This window comes from Puma concolor, chromosome B4, assembly GCF_028749965.1.
Source record: "Puma concolor isolate L17-30 chromosome B4, mPumCon1.1.hap2, whole genome shotgun sequence".
Lineage (NCBI taxonomy): Eukaryota > Metazoa > Chordata > Mammalia > Carnivora > Felidae > Puma > Puma concolor.
Genome location: NC_141673.1, coordinates 5619431 through 5639304, shown reverse-complemented (window position 1 = coordinate 5639304; position 19874 = coordinate 5619431). Strand labels below are relative to the sequence as shown.

At 42.7% G+C, this 19874-nt stretch overlaps 1 protein-coding gene across 8 annotated transcripts in view; it reads right to left on the bottom strand.

Annotated features, from left to right (window-relative positions):
* EFCAB6 (EF-hand calcium binding domain 6) overlaps positions 1-19874 on the bottom strand; it is a 249752-nt gene that overhangs the window by 135443 nt on the left and 94435 nt on the right. The gene's annotated exons all lie outside the window — the stretch shown is intronic.

Here is a 19874-nt window from a genome sequence, read left to right as displayed (position 1 = left end):
GGATTAGATGTTTAATATTGAAGAGTGCAGCAATGAATTTAGGTGAAGTTTCAAATCTAAGGCAAATAAACAAGATAATTTAGTAAAATAGTACTACCAATTGACTTTTAAAAAAGCAAGGAAAACCAAACTGACGCTACAGCTCCTTGTTCCTGTATTCCCTTAGCGGTAGGTAGCATACAGTTGAAGGAAGAAACAAAGGAATTTGAGTCTCATGTTCATGAGATAATTCTTTCAAAGTCACTATTTGGAGAGTTCAGTCACCGCGGGAGGCCGAGTAAAGGCCCGGGACGCATCCACTTCCTAATCCCCGGGATCTGTGAGTGTGGTCTCAGGTGGCAAAAAGGGACTGTGCGGATGTGACTAAGGCACAGGTGCAGAGACACGAGGGTACCCAGGCTAACCAGGGATCCGGTGGGCCGATCTCATCACAGGAGTTCTCCATATCAGAGAGTTTCTCCGAGCTGTAGCCAGAAAAAGACGTGAGGACAGGAGAAGGGCCAAGGAGGTGACTGGAGATGCAGGAAGGGCCGCGCGCCCAGGAAGCAGGCGCCTCTAGGAGGCCGCAAAGGCGAGAAACGGACTCTGCATTTCTCCACTCGGCTTGTGCTGCTTTGTCACGGCAGCGACTGAAAGCAAGTACAGACGCGAAATCACAGCGGGAACGAGTAACTGGAAAATTGTTGAAAAGGAAACTACCAAAGCCAGCGTGGCCCCGTGACTCGGGCCCAGGGGTTCGGAAAGGCAAGGTGCCAGCAGGGGCCGCCTGACGGGAACGCAGACGCACCAGACAGCCGGTCCTGGCTCCTTCACTCCCTACCCGTGTGGCCTCCGACACGTTGCGCACTATTCTGATGCTCTATTTTTCTCATCTATAAAGTGAGCATAACGTCCTCCTCGGGGAGGGTTGCTCTAAGGATTAAAGCTACTACATCGAAAAGCCCCTACTGAGTATTGGATCACCAGCAGATGTCCCATCACACGCGCCACCCTACTGTCTATGTGACCCAGCTGCTAAGCATCACCCACGCTTCCATAACGGGGCGGGGCGGGGGGGGGACGAAAAGAATTTGGGCTAAGGTTCTTCAACGGCAGATACGAGATGCGAAAGTGGGGAACGCCACAAGACAGACTACCCTGCTTTGACGGCCAAAACTAGTGGCTGCGAGGAAACTGGTCTCGGGTGGATCAGACGCGGGCCACGTGAGAAAGTACCAGCGTGCATGTGTGCACACGCAAACACACGCGGAGTTGTGTGGCCCTTCAGTTCAGGGTTATGCTCTTCCTTGCCCAAGGTCCCTTATATTCGCTGCTTCCTTTGACAAATGCCACCCTCCTCATCATACGTCCCATTCTTAATTCTACTCCTCTTTCGAGCTCAACCTAATCATTACTTTCTCAGGGAAGCCTTCTCCGATGTCCATAACCAGGGCCCTTTGCCCTGTTAGCCTGTCCCATAGCACTCTGCCTCCTTCCTTTATAGCGTTTATCATGAAGGATTAGTATTATTAGCATCTGTCACTAAGGATTAATATTATGAGCATTTGTCACTAAGAATTAGTATTATTAGCATTTAACACTTGCATAGCACCTGGGTCATGTTATGATGATAGCACCCAATGCTTGATAAATGGTTATTATTTATGCTTCTGCTATTAGGACCATATATGTTTTCATGAGAACGGGAGATACCGACGGATTGATTTTCACTGTGTATACATGACAACATCTAAGAAGGAGACTGCGACAGTGGTCTAATGCCTTGCTGTTCACATACAAAACAAAGTTTCGCCTTTCATTCTTGGCCTTCCTTCCTCACGTTGCCCACAACCTGGATAGAGTTTGTTAACGCTATATATTTCCACCTTAGATTTCAGCAGGTTAGAAATTAATTTTCTATAATGGAAACACTGGGTCTACTGTTAAATGCAATCAGCTTCATATGCTATGTGTAGGAAATTACTTGCTCTTTGGGAAAAATATCAGATTAGATATTTGGGAAAAATACCAGATTCACCCCATTCTCTATACTAAAATAAATTCAAAATAAGTGAAGAAGTGAAACGTAAAAACAAGGACCACTAGCAAAGGAAAATCTAGGTCTATATTCAACTGGTATTTGAATAGGAATGGGTTAAGTAACATTTAAGAAGGGAAATCACAAATTTCCCTAGTCAATGCCATCAGCATAAAAAAGTTCCGTACACCAGAAATATTGAAATAAAACTTAAGAGCCATAAACCAGAGGCGCCTGGGTGGCTCAGTCAGTTGAGCATCTGACTCTAGATCTCAACTCAGTTCTTGATCTCAGGGTCATGAGTTCAAGCACCACAATGGACGCCCCCCCACCCAAAAAAAGGCCAAAAAAAAAAAAAAAAAACAGACTTGTAAAGTTATGTAACATAAATATGCATAACAAATTGCAGATTTTCTTAAAACATAAAGCACTTATACAAATTAATATAAAAATACTAAAACCTGATTTCTTCTTCCAGTAATGGAGGAGTCCAATCCTACTGGACTAATCCTCCTACAGATAGTCACAACAAGCTCTGGGCATAATACCAAAAGCAGTTACCTAAAAGCACTACAGGGTGAACAGATGTCGGGACGGCAAAACCCAACTCCGGTTGGGACTCCGTGCTGAGAGGAGTCGAGCTGTGAAGAGGATGTTCAATGCTTTCAGCCTGGTGCTAGGTGCTGTAGCATGAGGGTTGCCAAGGGTACCAGTACCCCCCCCCCAAAAAAAAAGTAGCCTTTATGGCCTGGAACACTAGAAGACCAAACCCAGGTGAGCCAAGACCCCTAGAGAGAAGGGGGAAATCCTGGAAGAAAAAGAGCCAGAGAGGGATTCCCCAAGCTCTGTCCTACCACATTTCTGACTGGCTCTGAATCTCACATGATCAGAACCTTCTCGTAATACTTAGCTGAACACAAAAGATCTGAACTAAGATCAGAGCTGCCACCCAAGAAACAGAATATGAAGTTTGAGTCCAACCAAGACAATCACCTAGCGAAAACGAAAGAAACAATACTCATCGAAAAAATGATAACAAAAGTTATAGTCTTCATGATTTAATATTCAAAAAGTTGAGGACAGAATCTGCAATTATAGAACATATTAAAAAACCCAGATGGAAGTTTTTGGAACTTCCATGGAAGATGGAATAGTCTAGGGAGAAAAGTCTGACATACACGCAATTGGAATCACAGGAGGAGAGGAGAGAAATAATGGGGCAGAAAAGAATATTTGGAGACGACAGGCCAAAATGTCCCCAAATTTGATTAAAGATATCCATTTACAGATTAAGATGCTGAACAAACACCACGTAGAATACCATGAAAAAGGCCATGCCAAGGCACATGACGAAGTCCAATTCAAAGAGTAAATCCTGAATGCAACAAGAGAAAACTTACTCATTACATTCAGGGGACATTTTAACAGATGGCTTTTCATCCAAAGTCATGGAAGCTGAAGGAAGTGGAACGACATCCTGAAGGGCCAAGAGAGAAAAAGAACTCACCCAAGACTTTTTCATCTAAGAAAATATCCTTCAAAAATGAAGGGTACAAGAAGACATTTCTAAATAAAAGAAAGCTAAGGGAACCCGTCTTGAGCACACTGGTGCCTCGATAAAGGAAGTTCTTCGGGCTGCTGGGAAACAATAGCAGATGGAGACCTTGACGCTTCAGAAAAGAATGAGAAAAGTGTCAGAAATGGGAAATATCGGAAAAAAATACAAGAGGCTATTTTTCTTGGCTTTTTATCTTCTAAATTTATTTCTAGTTCTTTAAAGCGAAACAGTAATAACATTGTTTTGTGGCATTTGTAATATGGATAATTCATATAATACCCACGGTATAAAGGGCACGGTGGGGCAGGACAGCGACCTATATGCTCACGTGGGTTCTGCATTTTACGTGAAGTGATCCAGCGTCAACTGGTTGCAGGCTAACGATGAGCAGGTAAATATGTATACCACAGTCCCCGTGAAAAGTTATGTAAAAAAGCATAACTAAAAAGACTATAAGAAAATTAAAATGGAATTCCAAAAAATGTTCCAAATATCTGAGAAGAAGGAAGAAAAAGAGAAAACAAAACAAAAAACAAAAAAGGGAGATCCAAATCCAAATATATCAACAATTACTTTAAATATTAACGGACTAGGGGCGCCTGGGTGGCGCAGTCAGTTAAGCGTCCGACTTCAGCCAGGTCACGATCTCACGGTCCGTGAGTTCGAGCCCCGCGTCAGGCTCTGGGCTGATGGCTCGGAGCCTGGAGCCTGTTTCCGATTCTGTGTCTCCCTCTCTCTCTGCCCCTCCCCCGTTCATGCTCTGTCTCTGTCTGTCCCATAAATAAATAAAAACGTTGAAAAAAAAATTTAAATATTAACGGACTAAACAAACACTTCAATTGGATCTTCTTTATGACCCCAATGTATGCTGTCACAAAAAAGGGCACAATTAATATGAAGACGCAGATAGGTTGACAAAAAAGGACATTACCTTAAACCACATGATCAAGGGCAACCTCAACGGTGCAAGTCGTATTAATACTCTACACCCTAGAAACGATGGAATGAGAATGGTACTTTGCCCCTGTGGTCTTCCTTCCAAAAACACATTACGCCAGTCCAATCAGCCAAATCCCAATTGAGGGGCATTCTGTAAAATATCTGACCAATAATCCCCAAAACAGGCAAGGTTGTTAAAAAACAAGGAAAGTCTGAGCCACTGTCAGAACCAAGAGGAGCCTAAGGACACATGACTACTAAATGTAATGGCGGATGTATCCTACGTGATATCCTGTAACGGAAAAAGGATATTAGGGGAAAACTGAGGAGATATAAAAAAAGTACAGACTAACTAGTTAACAATAATACATCAATATTAGTTCATCAATTGGGAAAAATCTACGATACTAATAGTGTAAGATGTTAATAACAGGGGAAGCTGAGTGTGGGGCACATGAAAATTCTCTGCACTATCTCCACAATAGTTATATAAATGTAAAACTTCTGAAGTAAAAGGTTATGTTTAAAAAGGATAATGAGGGACTATTATATATACCTTTATGTCAACCCATTTGGCAATTAAGATGAAATGGAATGTGTTGAAAACACAAATTACCGGGGCGCCTGGGTGCCGCAGTCGGTTAAGCGTCCGACTTCAGCCAGGTCACGATCTCGCGGTCTGGGAGTTCCAGCCCCGCGTCAGGCTCTGGGCTGATGGCTCAGAGCCTGGAGCCTGTTTCCGATTCTGTGTCTCCCTCTCTCTCTGCCCCTCCCCCGTTCATGCTCTGTCTCTCTCTGTCCCAAAAATAAATAAACGTTGAAAAAAAAAAAAAAAACACACAAATTACCAAAAATGACCCAAGAAGAAATAGAAAATTTGAATACTTCTCTATTTAAATTTTTTTTTTTTATCTTAAAACAGTCCTAAAAAGAAAAATTCAGGCCTATATGGCTTCTCAGGTGAATTATATCAAACATTTAAGGAAAATAAATAATGTTGGCCAGAAAGTAGAGAGGAAGGAAAGATTTTCCCATGTTAACCTGATCCCAAACTAAGAGAAATATTTTACAAGCAAGGGCAACTTTAGACAAATGTCACTCATGAAAAAAGATGCAAAAAATTTTTAACAAAATTTCAGCAAATAAAATTAAATATATAAAAAGGATACTATATATTATGACCAAGTGGGATTTAATCCCAGGATGTAAATTGGCTGAACTAAAAGTTGATCAATATAATTCACTATGTTAATAGAATAATGGAGGGAAACTACATAATATCAGAACAGATGCAGAAAATTGAATTGCGAAATCTGAATTTCGCAAAATTCAACACATATGATAAAAAAAGAACTCATCAAAATAGGAATAGAAAGGAACTCCCTTAACCTAATAAAGGGCATCCGGAGGACACCCATGGCTAACATCACACTATGTTACAAGATGGAATGCTTTCTACCTAAGATCAGGTCAGAACAAGACAAAGATGTCCAATTTTGCCATTTCGGCTCAGCATTGCACTTAATGTCCTACTTAGTAAAATAAAGCAAGAAAAAGAAACAAAAGGCATACAGATTGCAAAGGAAGATGTAAGCTTGCTTTTATTTGTAGGCAACATGATTATATTCAGAAACACTAGAAAATCTACAATAAAAATATTTGAACTAATTAGCCAGTGAATTTAGTAAGGTCACAGTGTTCTAAGTAAATACACAAAAAATCACTGTATTTCTAATTACTGGCCATGAATAGTTGGAAAATGAAATTTTAAAAATTCATTTACGATTGAATAAAAAATACTTAGAAATAAACATAATATGTGTAAGATTTGAGAATTATAAGCAATAAAACCTTGCCTAGGAAAATTAAACACCTAAACAAGTGGAAAGTTATACCATGTCCATGAAGTAGAAAACCGAATATAGTTAAAGTGGCAATTCTCCCCAATGTATTTGCAATTAAAATCCTAGCAGGTTTTTTTCCTTTGATATATTGACAAACTGCTTCTAAAACACAAAGACCCTAGAATAGTCATACAATTGTGAAAGAGAAGAACACGTCTAGAGGACTTGCACAATCTAATTTCAAGACTAAACTATTTAGCTACAGTAATCAAGACAGTGTGGTATTGATGTGAGAATAATCCTATAGATTAATGGAAGAGCCTAGAGTCCAGAAACCTACTTATACTTATATAGTCAATTGATTTCCAACAAAGGTGCAAAGTAATTCATCAGAGAAATAGTAGCCTTTTCAACAAAGACTCCTGGAACAACGGGATACCTGGATAGAAACAAAATGAACCTCCAACCTTATCGCACACCATACTCAAAAAACATCCAGAAATGGATCTCCCCTAAAAACTACCCATAACAAATTTTTAAATAGATAAAACAGGCTTTATCAAAATTAAAAACTTTTGTACTTCAAAATACAAAGAGACAAGCAAGCCACACTGAGAAAATATGTGAAAATAGGTAGCTAACAAAAGAACTCAGATCTAGAATATATAAAGAGCACTTGCAAATCAATAGGGAAATAAACAAACCAATAAAGCATGCAAAAGATTTGTACACATACTTTTTAAAAGAATATATATGAATGGCTAATAATCACATGAAAATAGTCTCAACATCATTAGTCATCAGGGAAATGCAAATTAAAAGCAGAATGAGGAGTGCCTGGGTGGCTCAGTTGGTTAAGCGTCTGACTTCGGCACAGGTCATGATCTCGTGGTTCACGAGTTCAAGCCCGTTGTCAGGCTCTGTGCTGACAGCTTAGAGCCTGGAGCCTGCTTCAGATTCTGTGTCTCCCTCTCTCTCTGGCCCTCCCCCACCCATGCTCTGTCTCTCTCTCTCTCAAAAATAAACATTAAGAAAAAATTTTCAATCAGAATGAAATATCTTTACACACCACCAGAATGGGTAAAAGTAAGACTGGCAATACTAAGCATTGATGAGGATGTCGAGCTCCTGGAGTTCTTACGTGTCACTGATGGAATTACAAAATGGTAGTTACTTTGGAAAAGGGTTTGACAGTGTCTTATAAATTTAAACATACACTCACACAACCCAGCAATTTTACTACGAGGTATTTACCCAAGAGAAATGAAAACATGTATCCACACAAAGAATTGTATGTAAATGTTCACAGAAGTATCTTGCATAATGACCCCAAACTGAAAACAACCCAAACGTCTGTTAACTGTGGAGAGGATTAACAAATTGTGGTAAACAAACACTGAGTCGGTCAAGCATCTGACTTTTGATTTTGGTTCAGGTCACGATCTCACAGTTTGTGAGATGGAGCCCTGAGTTGGGCTCTGCACTGACAGCATGCAGCCTGCTTGGGATTCTCTCTCTCCCTCTCTCTCTGCCCTTTCCCTGCTCTCTCTCTCTTAAAATAAATAAAAACATTAAAAAAGAAATCCAGAGGGAGAGCTGCCTAAGGCAAAAAAAAAAAAAAAAAAAAAAAGAGCCACTGGGACATTTTTTAAAAATGTTTTATTTTTGAGAGAGAGAGAGAGAGCGAGCAGGGGAGGGGCAGAGAGAGAGGGAGACACAGAACTGGAAGCAGGCTCCAGGCTCCAAGCTGTCAGCAGAGGGCCCAACGTGAGGCTCAAACTCACGAGCCGTGAGATCATGACCTGAGCCAAAGTCAGACGCTTCACCGACTGAGCCACTCAGGTGCCCTGGGACATTTTTAAGAGTGAAAAAACTTGGCTATATCTTTGTGACTTTGGATAATGGCTGCTCATGTGATTTCTGGCATGAGTGTGTGCTGATTTATTGAAAATTGTTTCATTCATGTGTTTATTCATGTTGATTATAAAACGTGCACAGTCTCAAACTGGAAAACGGGAAACCATGAAGAAAAAAATAAATTACTCATAATTATAACAGCCAGAGATAACCGCTACTGATATTTTAGTATATTTCCTTCCAGAATTTCTTTGTGTGCACAGGCACACACACTCCGTGCATACTTAACATCATTGAGATCGTATGAGGTATCAGTTACGGTCTGTTTTCTCACAGTATTTATCAGGAGCATTTTTTATGTCATTAAAAAACCTTTGAAATTAACTTTTTTTTTTTTCAACGTTTATTTATTTTTGGGACAGAGAGAGACAGAGCATGAACAGGGGAGGGACAGAGAGAGAGGGAGACACAGAATCGGAAACAGGCTCCAGGCTCTGAGCCATCAGCCCAGAGCCTGACGTGGGGCTCAAACTCACGGACCGCGAGATCGTGACCTGGCTGAAGTCGGACGCTTAACCGACTGCGCCACCCAGGCGCCCCTGAAATTAACTTTTAATGGCTGCCACGTGTTTTGTTAACTCTTGAGTCAAAAGTGTGGATGTGTCTATGTTTTCACTACATATTGCTCAAATGTACTTCATAAAGGTGTTAATTTATTCTTTTTTTAAAAATTTTTTAAAATTTAGTTTTGAAGGAGAGAGAGAGACAGAGCATGGGTGGGAGAGGGGCAGAGAGAGAGGGAGACACAGAATCTGAAGCAGGCTCCAGGCTCCGAGCTGTCAGCACAGAGCCCGACGTGGGGCTCGAACCCACAAACCGTGAGATCATGACCTGAGCCGAAGCCGGACCCTCAACCGACTGAGCCACCCAGGAGCCCCGGTGTTAATTTATTCTTATGAGGGAGGGTCCGTGAGAGGCTTTTTGCCAGCATTTCCCACCGCCACTTCCAGATCCTTGCCAATCTGACAGGCGAAGGCACAGTTCCTCACTGCTGTTTTGATTTGCGTGTCCTTTGCTGTTGCACTCACACGTTTTTCATGTTTAAAAGTTTTATGTACTTTCTCTGTGAGTGATTCATTCGTGTCCTTTGACGATCTTCTGTGTTTTAAAAATGTTTTCTTTTACCCCAGTATAAGTTGCATAAAATAAAATTCATTCCTAAGTATATAGTTTCATGAGTTTTGGCAGTTGTATATATTTATCTAACCACTGCCGCAGCCAGTATTAAGGAATACCTCCACGACCCTAAAATTCTACTCTTGGCCTTTGGAACCAGCCCCTCCCCTGACCTCAACTCCGGCAACCAGTGATCGCTCTCTGTCACGGTCACTCCGGTTTTGGCTTTTCTAGGAGTTCCCGTAAATGGAATAATCATACAGCGTGTACTCTTTTGTGCTTGACTACTTCCTTCATTTACCATGTTTTTAAGATTCATCCGTGTTGTTGTAGATCCCAAGGTTTCTAATTGTTATTGCTGGGTTAAGCAATAACAATTAACCGACTGAGCCACCCAGGCGCCCCTAGTATTAAACTCTTCATTGCTGTCCCCTAACCTGTTCTCCTTCCTCCCGTCTTCAAATATATTGAGTTCCTATTCCATGCCGGCCTCCGTCGGCCTGGGATGCTCTTCGTCCCACAGCAAGTACAATGTGACTGGCATGCTCTGAATGTATGTGACACAGCAGACTTCCTTTCTTTGTGCCTGATGCTTTCATAAAGGACCCACCTTAAATGCCATCTCCCCCAGAAGTCTTCCCTGATGCCTCGTCTGGGGTAGGTCTGCCCCCATGCATCGCGATTTATCATTGGTTTGTTTATTTCTGATGCAACAATACGTGTTGGTACGGAAAAGCACTTTCAGTGACTTGTGTATCCTCTTTCCCAAGCCCACCAACACTGCATTGCTAAGGATCCTCTGAAGGGAGATTATGGGCACCCCATCAGAGGCCACAGAGAGGACAACAACTACAGGGTCAAGATTTAGAGGTCACTGAAGAGAAAGGGACCACAGAGGAAACCAGCCAAGGCAATCAAACTCCACCGGAAAGCCAAAGAAACTCTGGAGGAGGGAGCGAAGCTGATGCACCAAGCAGAGTACATGAGATACAGGCTCGAACTGTCTTGTGGATGAAAGGAGATCATAGCCAGGGCCTTGCCAAGTCCCAATCCACACTGCTGCTGGCCAGTGTCCTGGACAAATGCCCCCACCCACCTCCCGGCTCACCAGCCAGAAGTACTCACTCTCCCCTCTGTTCCCACAACGATCGGTTCATCTCACCAACTCGGTGTGAGTTGTGCGCGCGCACACACCCTGCCAAGGTACGGGCACGTTCTAACATTAGCTGTAATCTGCCCCTTTCTCTCTTCAAAGACAAGGCCATGCAAGTAACTGAAGGCGGTGTTAGCTCAGGGACAACCGCTGTACTTTGCCAGAAAACAAAGTCACTTGCATATTTTAACTTTATTAGTAGTCAGTAACACATCACTCGCAACACATTCCACGCTGCACAGCCTATCGCCCCATTCCAGTGTGCCATCATACCGAAAATCAGAACCACGGGTCTAGGAGAGGGGAATGGGGGCCTGAGATGGACAGGCCTGAGTGGCAGTGGAGCACAGAGGTGGCCCATGCACAGTGCCACTGTGACCACCTAGGGCGGCATCATTCCGCAAACAAGGCAAGTGTAGGAAGTCCCACATATTCCCCTCACGGATATTCGTGACGTTAAGTGAAACACACTCACAGCTAGGAGATGTCCTATAGTTGGGAGCTGGGAAACTTTCTTCTGGAGCTACACCTGGGGAGTGCTTACCACAGGAAGTCATGGCATCACTCGGGTGTTTCAGGGCACAAGGATTTCTGGCACTAGCTTACTGAACACAAGGTCCTTGGGAAAGACTAAGGTGCTGCCTGATATATACAGAATGCACAGAAAATTCCAGGTCTGATGGGCAGAAGCCTGAATTGAGTCATGAAAGTGGGAATTCATGACCTCTTCCCCAGGTCACGGACCAAAACCCCAGGTCACGGGCTCTTAGTTAAGAGCCCCTTAATTAAGGGGCCATCTGGATACCTTTGAGGAGCAACCCTGCAATACAGCCATACACATATACTGAGAATTTTCCTTTAAACCTTGCCCAGAGGGTCCAGAGAATCTTCCTTCAAATCCTGCCCGGAAGATCCTTCAGCCAATTACCACAATGGCTATGCATTAAGGGAAAGAAAATACCTAGACCACTCAGGGTTATTACGTAGTGGCTCTGAACTAATGATAATTCATGGAGAACCAAAGTGCCAACATGGTCTGCTGGGTCAGACTGGAGGCTATGGAGGATAGAGGAAGCCCAAGTCCATGTCCTAGTGGGTCCAGTAAGGTGACAGACCCCCCTGTGGTTACTTCTCTAGACTCAGAATAGATAACAGAAATAAATATTCTTGGTCACTGCAAATCCTCACATCTGTTCTTTGATCCATGAAATAAGGGGCTATGATGGCAGGAAGGACCAAGTAGAAGATCCAACTCTTCAGCAGAGAGTTTAAAAAGTATAACTTCCCTGGGGTGCATCAAAGAGTAAAAGACAGGGCAAGGGGTTGATTTCTACCATAAGCCATCCAAATCACTGTGTCCCAATGCAAAAACTACTTGGATATTTGAAAATGATTATGGATGATTGCAAATTTAATCAAGTGATGATGCCAATCACACATGCAAATCAACACAGCCCCTGGCAGCTGGTATGGAGCTATGGACATATCAAATGCTAATTTTTCAATTCCCTTTTCAACAGTTTTCCTTTACATGGCAGGGAGATCACTATACCTTCAACCTTATCTCAGGACTATGTCAACTCACCTGCTTCCTGCCATAATATAATGGGAAGGAACTCTGAGCAAGGCTTGCCCAGAGGGTCCTATAGATATTTACCAAGTCTCTGTATGGTTATGATGTGCAATAGACACCACACTGGCCCACTGCATGATGATATCTTATTAACTGCACCTACTAAGAAGGAAATAGCAAATATCCCAGAGGCCTCAGAAAGGGGGAGAAGATAAACCCCAAGAAACTTTAAGGGTCTGCCATTCTGGTAACATTTTTAGGGATCCAGATGTCTGAGGCATGTTGGAATAGTCCCTCTAAAGTGAAAGACCATTTATAGCAGCACTCTCAACAATAGCCGAATTATGTAAAGAGCCTAAATGTCCATCAACTGACGAATGGATAAAGAAATTGTGGTTTATATACACAATGGAATACTACGTGGAAATGAGAAAGAATGAAACATGGCCTTTTGTAGCAACGTGGATGGAACTGAGAGTGTTATGCTAAGTGAAATTAGTCAGACAGAGAAAGACAGATACCATATGTTTTCACTCTTATGTGGATCCTGAGAAACTTAGAAGACCACGGGGTAGGGGAAGAAAAAAAAAAGAGGTTAGAGTGGGAGAGAGCCAAAGCATAAGAGACTCTTAAAAACTGAGAACAAACTGAGGGTTGATGGGGGGTGGGTGATGGGTATTGAGGAGGGCACCTGTTGGGATGAGCACTGGGTGTTGTATGGAAACCAACTTGACAATAAATTTCATATTAAAAAAATTAAAAAATAAAAAAAAATAAAGTGAAAGACCAGTTGGTAAGTCTCTTACCACCCATCACACAAAAAAGACTCATATGCTTGAAGGGTGTCTCTGGATTTCGGAGACAATTTTGTCCTGCTCTTCTGATCTGTTCTGCTGTTCTTGGGCAACCCAGCAGTTCTGAGTGGGGCGTCGAGTAAGAAAAAGCGATTGCAGAAGGCCCAGGCTGTAGTATAAATTGTTGACTCATCAAAGAAAAGCAGCACAGCTTGTAAAGGTATTTATGGCCCACGTAAGTGCCCCACTGGGAGGCACCCACATGGATTATTAGGAGGAAAGTTGACCTGTTCCTGCAGGTGACAGTCAGTCGCTTTGCCCAGGCAACTGGTGCTTGTTCATGGACTTCCATACCAATGTGCTCGTGGAGACAGGAATAGGGGCTGTGCCTTGGTCTGAAAATATGGACTTCTCATCATAAAGCTGAGTTGGCTACTGCCCAGCTAAGTACTCAGCCTGCCAACAACGGCAGAGGCCAGCGCTGAACCCTCATATGGTCCCTTTCTCCAGGTGGGCTTTCCAGTCACCTGGCAAAGATTACATGGGGCCCCTTCATCGTGGAGGGAGCAGTGATTTGTCTCCATACATATCCTAGATACAAATTTGCCTTCCCTGCCTGAAATGCTTTTTCCATTACCATCATCCACGGACCTCCAGAATGTTTTATCCATCACCGTGATGTCCCATGCATCAGAGTAACTAAGGGACTCATTTGATGGTGGTGACGGGATGGCAATAACCTCAGTGCCACAGAACACACTTGTCTTGTCACATAACCCATCGCCAGAACAGACTTGATAGAACGGTTGGTACCTTGCTGGTGATTCAACTACAGAGTCAGCTGAGAGGAAATCCCTAGGGGTTAGGGTGCTTTTTTTCTATAGACCACATTCCGTGCAGTAAGCCAGCTGAGGCAGCCCAATAAAGAGATGGCCACCAAAGACTGAGATCCTGTGAAACGAAGGTTGGGGACCCCAGCAGGTGAGCAGCGCTGTCCAGCAAAGATGTTGGCAGAGAAAGTAGCAGGGACAGAGACTGGATGATGGAAGGAGGACACTATAATTATCAACTCAGATCTCATGACCATTTACAGTAATGTGAGTTTAGAGACTCTTTTATATGTTGTTTGTGTTTTCCTATTTCCCTCACTTCCTTATGTGAGGGACTAACTAACACTAACAGTAGCTAACATTTTAGATTTCAGGTAGGAAGCGGGACTTTGAGTAGCTCCTGCTTTGGAGATACAAGGTTTTCATCCCTACAGAGGACAAGGTGTGTTTTGTTTTGTTTTGTTTTTTTATCCCTGAAAGTCTGCTGAGGCTCAGAATGGTAGTTGGCACTGGATATTCTTCCTCTGACCATCCCCACCCTTCTCAGCTCCCTTGCCCTAAAACCTCCCTTGTGTTGCCCCCTGGAGTCACACCCTCCTCTCCTCCAGTCCTGGCAACCACTGATCTCTCTTCTGTTCCTATTGTTTTGCCTTTTCCAGAATGTCCCACAGGCGTTAGAGATCCTAGACGTGTGGGTTAAAGAGGTTGGGCGATAACTGAAAATATACCACTGGGTATTGTTTCACTTGATCTTAGCCAAAAGGCCGAGAAGCGATACTGGGTGTTGCTTCTACATTTAATGTGATTTGGGCTAAATGGCTTATTGTGTCTGCTTCTATGGCTTCCGTCAGGCCAGTAATGTTACCAGAGTGAATGGGAAAATTCTCACCAGGAGATGTTTCTGAGCGAGAACCTGCTCGCATGTTGGATGGAGGAAGCATCTGGTGAATAGGCAAGTTATAGCAAGTCAGCGCGTTTATTCCACCCTCTCGGCTCTCCCTCAAACCTCACTCTTCATATTTAAACACCTTTTACCAGCTGTGTCTTGTATAAAAGCCTAGGTGATATTGAAAACACAGCATGTTAGCAATAAAGGTCAAGTGAGCTGTTCAATTAAAGCCTACCATTACGTTAAAAAAAAAAAATATATATATATATATACACACACACACATATATACATGTATATGTATATGTATATGTATATGTATATGTATATGTATATGTATATGTATATGTATACGTATATATACACACATATATATGTATAAGGAAAACAGATTTTTAAAATCTCTAAAATATTATTTGGATCAAGATTTTATGTCTTATTACCAAGATGTTAGAGGTTTCAATTTAGGCCCTAGATCTTGAGTATTTTTTTAAAAAAACAACAAATTAAAAAAGATGACTTTTTCCCCCTTTACTATCCATTCTTGAATTGGATAGTAAGAATAATTTTTCAAACTATTTTAGTATGAGGGTTTAGATTTTATTTTACTTCCTGCCTTATTCTTTACTGTGTTGTTTGCCTTTTTTTTTTTAAAGGACATATTTAAAAATTTTATTTAGCCAATTAAAATGCACTGAAATGGACTTTTTCCTTTGATGTATATACTTTTAGGAGTTTTAACATGTACGGATTCACACAACCACCGCCGCACCCAGGATGCAGAAAGGCCCCACCACCCCAAAACCTCCCTCGCGCTGCCCTTCTGGAGCCAGGCCTCCCCCGCCTTGAGTCCTGGAAACCACTGACCCCTTCTCCGATCCTCTTGTCCCGCCTTTTCCACAATGTCACCTAGACAGGATCCTAGAGTAGCAACTTTCGAGACCAGCTCCCTTCGAATGTCTCTGAGATTCATCCACTCCCTCCTATTGCTGAGAAATACGCCAGCGTCTAGATGAACCGGATTGCCTACCCAATCACCTGCTCAGGGACATCTGGGCTGGTTCCAGTTTGGGGCAATGAGGAATAGAGCTGCTGTGAACACTTGTGTACCGATTTTTTAGTAAACTTCTCGCTCGTTTTTTAGATATGAAAGCCATACAGAATTGGCCCAACACAATCATGGACTCGTCGTGGTAAGTAAACAATGTCACTCACTGCAGGTCCCCAGTCCCACCTCTAAAGCCGGTTTTGTGAGGGCCAGTGTTTTCATGGTAGAATCCTGCAGATTCTCTCTTTCTAGGAGGTGACATAATGATGAAATTCAAGAAATAAATGTGACAGTGCAGGGAACCCAATGTCCTTTCTAAAGGTAAAACAGAAAATAAAAGGGCAGTTGGATGGGTCAGTGTAGACCGAGCACTGGATAGAAACGTCCACATACAAGAGAAAGCTAGACTGATAGAACACACTAGAAGGACACGTTAAACCAAATTGTGGAGAGAATCGAATGCCTGACAAAGCAGACATTAGAAACAATGGGGAAAGAATTATTTCACAAGTGGTGGTGGTAAAATAGATTATCTATTTGGGAAAAAAAATTTAATTTGGATACCCACCTTAGGTCAAGATGGATTAAAGTGTTTTGTTTTCAAAGAATAAAAAAAAAAAAAAAAAAAAAAAACAAGCAGAGTAGAAAGCGTTTTTCTCAAGGCTGAGTAAGAATGATGAATTTATAGATTAAGCAACAGAAGACATCCCCAAAGAAGATTAATGTATTTGATTATATTAAAATGTAAACTTCTAAACAATGAGGTATCACATAAATGAAAGGGAAGCGGCAAGCTGGGAAAAATATCTACAAGAAAATATTCTGCTTATGACAGAAAAGGGTTCTCTCTTAATAATTAATTAATTCTAAAAAATTGTTAAACAAAAAGGTGATAAAATTGACTTAAAAAACCATCAGTGGGGGCATTAACCAATCAGGACATGAGGAGAATTCACGTCAGGGGAGATACAATCAGCACACAGGCTCGTGGAAATGTCCAAGCTCAATATCGCTCCAAGAAATATAAATTAAAACGATAATGAGGCACCATTTTATACCTCTTAAGCTATCAATATTTTAAAACAATGTTAATATTCAATGCTGGAAAGAGTAGGAAACTAGAACATCCACACGATGTTGACAATATAAATCATGACTATCTTTTCAGAGAGCAATTTGGCAATCCTTATAAAAATGCACCAAAGTATTCACACTCTAGCCTTGAATCTGACTCAAAGCCTGTCCTCGACCCCCTCAGCAATGATCCCGACCCCAGTCCCCTCCCAGGCCCTTGCCTTCCCTCTACCTCACCTCTCACTCCCTCTTGCCAACTCCTGCCAGGCCCCAGAACATCGTCCATGGGTTAGCCCTTCCCAGGGCTCTCCTCCTGACGTCTCAGGTCTTTGTTTAAACTTCACCTTTGCAGAGAGGCCTTTCCAGAGCCGTCCCAGAGGGTCCAAGGTTCTCCCCATCACTCTCAGGACAGCCCTGTCACCCTGCGCCCTTCCTTCCACTACTGGTATGTCTCCGCATGTTGTCTCACCCGCCAGCAAGTAACATTCTTTGAGGGCAGGGGTCATAGCCTCCTCTCCATTGGGCCCCCAGTGAGCACAGTGCCGGGTTACACAGTACAGGCTCCAGAACGATCTGTGGGCTGGCTGAGCAAATGAACAAACAAACATATGCAAAACTAAAAAGAGACTAAAGACTCAAATGCAGTGTAATGGTTAAAAACATGTTGGTATATAAAATTAAAGAGCCCTAACAAGGGATCGTGACCCCATCAAACCAGTCCCTGTGACGTGCTGTTTGATTCCTCTGGATGGAATGTCTTTCTCCGGCCACCCGTGTGGGAAACTCCTCTTCACCTCTCAAAGCTCCCATTCAGTTCTGTTGACTCTCTGGAGACTTTTCTAACTTCCCAGCCAGCATGAACACATTAAGGTAAGATTTCTGGCAACACAGTGGATCTCTCCCCAAGCCTCCTGGTCTCATCACAGAAATATATCAACAAACACATCAAAAATTTCAATGACTACTGGAATAAATACATCAACAAGATTATTTTAAAACATATGGCGGAAGTTGAAAACAAGAAGGGGAAATGCACAGGTGCTAGAGGCGTGGAGGGAACGGACTGTGGTGCAGTGGGAATGTGAGTTATGGCCACGAGAGCCCAGGGAGTGCATCAGACCCGGACAGGGCAGGCTGTGCTACAGGCCCCGGGATCTCATGCTGGCACTAAGAGGCTGGGGTTTAATGCTCATTTGGGCATAGGAGACCTGGACTGTGCAAGACCGGGAAGAGATCTGGCATGGCAGAGAGTTAGTGAACCAAAATAGATTCTAGGAAAAGAGTCAGAACGGCGCCCAGACAAAGCCATGGGAAGTGCCAAAGAGTCTAGGAGACGAGGGAAAAAATAGAAGGAGGAGGTTCAACAAATATTTAATGAGACTTCCAGAAGAAAAGACCGGTGAGAAAGGGGTAGAGACAATCCTCAAAGAACAACAGCCGCGAATGTTCTAGAATTCGTGAAAAATACTCATCCTCACCATGAGACAGCATGTGGCTGGGAAGGTTAAATAAACAGACATCGCTAGCAAGACACATCATGGGGAAACCGTAAAGCAACAAAAATAGAAAATCTTGAAGGCAACCAGAAAAAAGAAAAAACAGATCACTTAGAAAGTACTGGTAATTAGACAGCAGACTCTCAACAACAACACTAGAGGCCAGAGGACCGGGAAGAACGTCTCTGAAGTGCTACAAGAAAATAGCTCTCAGACAAGGATTGTATTCCCTGCAAAATCTTCATTAAAGAGTAAGTAGAAAATAGACACTTTTGAAAACAAGACTGAACCCACCACTCACAGCACCTCACTTAAAGGACTACTACAGGATATACTTCAGGAAATTGAATTCTGAAGGAGGGGTGAGATTTAAGAAGCAGGGATGAGCAAACAGACCGGCAAACACGGGAAAGCCTAAACAAACATGGATTGTATAAAAAAATACAATAATAATGTCTAATTTGGGTGTTGTCAGAACAAGGCTGCATGAAAACACTAGCCGTTGGTAACATGTAAGTTGAAGCTGCTCGTTATATTCAGGACGGTAGAAATATTGTGAACTTTGGGCTTTCTAAGTTGAGAACACATGTTAAAAATTTAAGGGTCACCTCCTCTGTAAGAATAGAAATAAAATATTTAATTCTCAAGACAGCAGAGGGGAACACAAGTGTGAGAAGGAAAACTTGGACAGAGACAAACACGATGGAGGAGAGAAAGAGAAAAACACAGAGCCGAGAAATCAGAGACAGTAAACAATACAGTGGTAGAGGGGAAAAATCCAACCATGCCCGTCACAATAAGTGGACACAGACTACACTTGACCACTAAAGAGGCCCAGGGGTTCATTTTGGAATTTTTAAGATTCAGATATGCTATTTTGCGAGAAACACACCTAAAACACAAAGAGTGACAATAAGAGTGAGACAAGATATCCAAAGAAAACTGTTATGGATATTTTAGTACCAGATAAGATAGACCATGAAAGCCAGAGGGATAGAAAGATAACTACATAATTATAAAGGGAACAGTTGATCAGGAAGACAGGACAAACCTTTACTGGCAGATATGTGCACCAGAAAACAAACCTAACTTACAATTCAAAATATCAGTACTAGGGGGCGCCTGCGTTGAGCGTCAGTCGGTTGAGCGTCAGACTTGGGATCAGATCATGATCTCACCGTCCGTGGGTTCGAGCCCCGCGTCGGGCTCTGTGCTGACAGCTCGGAGCCTGGAGCCTGCTTGGGATTCTGCGTCTCCCTCTCTCTCTGCTCCTCCCCCGCTCGCGCTCTGTCTCTGTCTCTCGAAAATGAAGAAACGTTAAAACGATATTCAAAATATCGTACTTGGGTATTCACTTGCTGTTGTTCCCTTGTGCCCGGTTCTACTGGGAATTCGGGGTGAATGTGACAGGGGGCACGACTCAGAAATCCCTGGGTCCCTGGTCAGAACAGGTTGTCACAACAGTGCAAACCTGGCTGCCCTTGGCATCCTGACAAGTACACTCTGAGCGTCCACGGTGGTCTTCATAGCTGCCATTCCTCTGCTGAACCCCGTTGCTGTGCGACTACTCATTATTTATTTCCATATTCCTAGCACCTCCCACGATATCTGGCAGAGAAAGGGACTC